Below are 5,425 nucleotides of genomic sequence, written 5' to 3'. Positions count from 1 at the left end.
TGATTCTGAGTGATTTTGGGCACACTGGTGGGGTCCACAGTGAACCAAGGGTATGAGGTGGTCCCTTAGACTCCCCTCTATCTTTGGTGGGTGCCCATGTCCATTTTGGGTGGTCCCCATAATTAAAATCCATTAAAATATGTTGTTTCACTCACTGGGCGATGTCTCTGGGCCTTGTTTGCATCGCCTAGAGATTGCAGCAAGGCTGAATCTCATTGGGGCTTGCACAGGGGTTTGACCCTTAGTCAGGGCATTGCCCCCTCATGCCAAATAGAGGTTTTTACACACTTTTCCAGGGGTGGATCCCACAGTTATGGGGAGGAGAGAGATTACCTGGAGTCCAGGCCATACATCATGCTGTGAGCTGTACAGCCACAAGGGTCTGTGATCCACCAACTGACAGGCATGTAGGATGATCCACACAGGGTTTCTTCATCAATCCAAATCACTGGAGTGATACTCCACAATGTTCTTGGTTGCCTGATCAGGGGTTCCTGTCCTTAAATCAGAATTCCAGCTAGTTAGGAGCAGGGTTTGACATTTCTCCCCACCTTACAAAAATTTCGTCCTTAAAATTTGCTTACCTTGCATTCCGAAGAGTTGAGGATACTTCTCTTTCATTTTTTATTCACGTTCCCATGAAGCTTCTTCCACTGGGTTATTTCCCCATCGAACCTTCACAAAGGCGACAGTGCGATTACGGAGATTATGCTCCTTTCTGTCCAATATCTCTGTAGGTTGCTCTTCGTAGGTCATATCCACATCCAACTGTTCAGGTTCAGTTGATAGTACATGTGTTGGGTTATTAATGTACTTCCTCAGCATTGACACATGGAAAACATCATGGATGCTTGACAAAGATGGTGGTAGTGCCAGTCGATATGCTACAGGTCCCACTTTGCTCAGTATTTCATAAGGACCAATGAATCTTGGGCTTAACTCGCCTTTCTTGTTAAAATGTAGCAATCCTTTAGCTGGGGATACTCAAAGGAATACTTTTTCTCCTACTTCAAATTCAATATCCTTCCTTCGATTATCCACATAACTTTTCTCTCTTATGACATCCACTTTGTCACATGTCGCTTGTATCATCTCTGGCCCGAGATACTTTCGTTCGCCAACTTCATCCCAATATAACGGAGTCCTACATTTCCATCCATGCAATGCTTTGTACAGTGCCATGCCTATGGTGGAGTGATAACAATTACTGTAGGCAAATTCCACCAGAGGTATGTGAGCATCCCAACTGTCATTCATTTCCAGAACACAGGCTCGGAGCATATCTTCTAGTGTCTGGATGGTTCTTTTTGACTGTCCGTCCGTCTATGGATGGAAAGCTGTACTAAGATTCAGTTGAGTTCCTAATGTCTTTTGTAAACTTCTCTAAAACCTTGAGGTAAACCGAGGATCTCTGTCAGACACAATACTGACAGGCACGCCATATAAGCGGACTATATTTTCTATATATAATTGGGCAATGTTCTCCATAGAGTAATTTATCTTAATTGGTACGAAGTGAGCTGCCTTTGTCAGTCCTTCTACAATTACCCAGATCGCATTCATGCCCTTCCTGGTGTTGGGCAGATTTGTCACAAAATTCATAGTGATTCTTTCCCAGTTCCATTCAGGTATAGGAAGTGGCTGCAACAATCCATACGATCGGTGTCTCTCTGCTTTTATCTATTGACAGGTGAGGCACTTGGACACGTATATAGCTATGGTCTCTTTCATTCCCATCCACCAGTAATACTTTTTTAGGTCCTTGTACATCTTTGTACTTCCGGGGTGGATTATATAGGGTGAGTTGTGCGCCTCTTTAAGGATTCGGTCTTGGACATCAAAATCATCAGGCATGCACAATCTATCTTGAAACTTTAATGCACCATCATAGGCCAAAGAAATATCTGGGTCCTTATGGACACCTTGTTGTACTTCCCAAATGATCTTGGCCAGCTCGGGGTCCAATGGTTGCTTCGCAATTATCTCTTCTCATATCGACGGCTGTAGATCCATGGCTGCTAATTGCATAGCCGTTCCTTCGATCACGAGTTCCAGATCAAGCTTCCGAGCTTCTTCATACAACTGTTCGCTTACAACCAAGGAAGTGAGAGATGCAGTCTGAGATTTTCTACTTAACACATCAGCTACAACGTTGGCCTTACCAGGGTGGTACTGGATTTCACAGTCGTAATCTTTTACTAGTTCTAATCACCATCTCTGCCTCATGTTCAACTCCTTCTGGGTGAAGAAATATTTCAGACTTTTATGATAGCTGAAAATTTCACTCTTTTCACCATATAGGTAATGCCGCCATATCTTTAATGCAAAAACTACCGCCGCCAACTCTAAGTCATGAGTGGGGTAGTTCTTCTCGTGCTCTTTTAATTGTCTAGAGGCGTAGATGACTACTTTACCTTTCTGCATCAGGACGCCACCTAATCTGGTTTTGGATGCGTCGGTGTATACCACCATTCCTCCGGTGCCATCCAGAATGGTCAAGACTGGAGCTGTCACCAATCGGTTTCTCAATTCCTGAAAATCTTCTCGCACGCTTGATTCCATTCAAATTTGGCTCCCTTCTTGGTAAGTTTTATCATAGTGCCGAGATCCACGAGAAATTTTTAATAAACTATTGGTAGTAACTGGCCAAACCTAAGAAACTTCGAATCTCAGTGGCACTCTTCGGAGTTTCCCACTCGAGAATTGCTTTCACCTTTCCTAGATCCACTTTAATGCCGTCTTCAGTAACGATGTGTCCCAAGAATCCAATTTGGTGAAGCCAAAATTCACATTTATTGAACTTGGCGTAAAGTTGGTGCTCTCGCAATCACTGTAACACGAAGGTAAGGTGTCGAGTGTGTTCTTCCTCATTCTTGGAGTACACCAGGATGTCGTCAATAAACACTATGGCGAACTTATCCAACACGTCATGGAACACTCTATTCATCATGTCCATTAATGCCGTCAGGACGTTGGTTAATTCGAACGACAAAACCAAGAATTCATAATGTTTGTATCAAGTTTGGAACGCCGTTTTGTGAATATCACCGCTCTTAATCTTCAATTGATGGCATCCCAACCTAAGATCAATTTTGGAGAAAACTCTTGCTCCTTGTAACTGATCAAATAGGTCATCAATGTGTGGCAACGGATATCGATTCTTGATAGTCAGCTTATTCAACTCGCGGTAGTCGATACACAGCCGCATACTACCATCCTTCTTCTTAACAAATAGTATGGGTGCTCCCCAGTGTGATACACTGGGTCGTATGAATCCCTTCTTCAGCAGGTCTTGAAGTTGAACTTGCAAATCCTTTAGTTCGATTGGCGCCATCTGATATGGTGCCTTGGATACCGATGCTGCACTAAGAATCAGATATATCGCAAACTCTATATCACGGCCAGGCGGTAGATGCGTCAGATCTTGCAAAAAAAATCAGGAAATTCTCTGATGACTTCAAGTTCTTCCAAGGGCTTTATCTTTGGCTCTGTGTCTATCATAGTGGCCAAAAAGTCTTGACACCCTTCGTCTAACAATCTTCACGCCTGGAGGGCTGATAGGGTTATCTTCCAGGATTTCCTTCTTGGTTCACTTTGATAAGTGAGGATTGACCCATCATTCATCATAAACACTATCTTCTTCTCCGCACACAAGACGTTTGCACCATAGGCGGATAACCAATCCATGCCTAATATCACATCAAAATCCTTTATATCCATCTTTATCAATCGTGCGGTTAGATTCTTTCCTCAAATCTCAATCTGGCAGGGGTCATATACTTCTTTCAAACTCACCACATTGCCCGTCGGTGTGCTGACTACTAGTTCGTGCCCGATGTCCCTCAGTTGATCCTTCATCTCACTCGCAAAAGAGGTAGAGACGAAAGAGTGGGTTGCGCCCGAGTCGAATAGTACTCGTGCAGGTATGGTCGAGACATTCAGGGTACCTAGGGTTCATAGGTAGTTTAGGTTACATGGAGTAAGCCAATTATTCCCTACAATTTAGTAGTGTTCAGCAAACTTACCTGTCAATACATCGGGGTTTGCCTCAGCTTCTTCATTCATCATCGCAAACACCTTTCCTCGAGTCCGATTGTCCCATGGCTGGAAAGGTCTAGCGTAGGGCTGATTCGGTGAGTTGTTGCCATACCCACATGACCTGCAATCTCTAGCCATATGCCCTTCCTTATTGCACACATAGCACTTATAGGGTGAAACGACAGGTATTGAGGCTTGGCTCACTTGACTTGTGGCTGGTCGGGCTGGCGAAGCTGCTGTTGTCGCTTGACTGGTAGGCGGTTGTGCAAGTCGATTGAATGCAGGGCGAAAAGGGTTCTGACCCACGTTTGGCCTACGATACGGAGTCAAGACAAAATTTGAATTGGTTTCACGGTAAGCTTTATTTGGTCAGGCATAGGTCTGGAAATTGTTTGGCCTCTTGCCTACAGACAACGTCACAGCTTTCTCTTTTTCTTTCTCTTTAAATCTATCTTCCATGGTCTTCGCCTTGTCGACCATCTGAGCATAATCCCGGATGTCCATGATTGACAATACTGATCCGATCTCAGTCTTGAGTCCTTTCTCGAATTTCTTTGCCTTACTAACTTCCCCTTTCAGGTGCTCTGGAGCAAAATGAAACAAGTCTTCAAATCGTTGTTGGTAATCCAGTACTGACTTGGTTCCTTGCACCAGTGCGATGAATTCAGCTTCTTTCCTATCCCTGAAACTCTCTGGGAAGTAGTTCTTGAAGAAAACTTCTTTAAATTACTCTCACGTGGGGTTCGGGTGAGTAGCTTCCAAATTAGGTTTAGTAGCTTTCCACCAAGCTTCGGCTTCATTTTGCAACTGATAACCCGCACATATCAGCTTTTGTGCGTCCGTGCACTCAAGTACTTCAAATGCCTTCTCTAGGGCACTAATCCACCATTCCGGTTGCATTGCCTCAGAAGTTATTTTGGAAAACGCAGGCGGTTGGAGTTTCTTGAATCTCTCCATAACCTTGGCAGTAGAGTTCTTCGCTAAGTGTTGAGGCATAGGTGGTGGAAATAATATGGGTCGATTGGGTGGTGGTGGTGGTGCTATGCGTTCATGCATCATGGTTGCAAACTGTGTAGACATCTGACCGAGCAATTCTTGTTGTTGTTGCATGGTCCGCATCATTGTGGTCATGAATGCAGTTACGTTGTCGACTGCCATATTTGGCTGAGGTGCTGCAGCAGTGGCTCGTGCAGCCACTGGTGCCTCTAACGAAGCAGCCGATGCCTCAGAATTTTGAGCCTCAGTCCCATTAGGCAGTTCAACCTCCGGTACAACTCGAGGTTGCTTCCCTTTGCGACCACCACGGGAACTTCTTCTAGTGTTGACCATTGTGGCTTCTATGAAAAGTGGAGCAGGTTCAAACCTAGTTGGTACAGGTACAAACCTA

This window comes from Telopea speciosissima, chromosome 2, assembly GCF_018873765.1.
Source record: "Telopea speciosissima isolate NSW1024214 ecotype Mountain lineage chromosome 2, Tspe_v1, whole genome shotgun sequence".
Classification (NCBI taxonomy): Eukaryota; Viridiplantae; Streptophyta; class Magnoliopsida; order Proteales; family Proteaceae; genus Telopea; species Telopea speciosissima.
The sequence above is the reverse complement of the archived record's forward strand: the minus strand, read 5'-3'. Positions refer to the sequence as shown.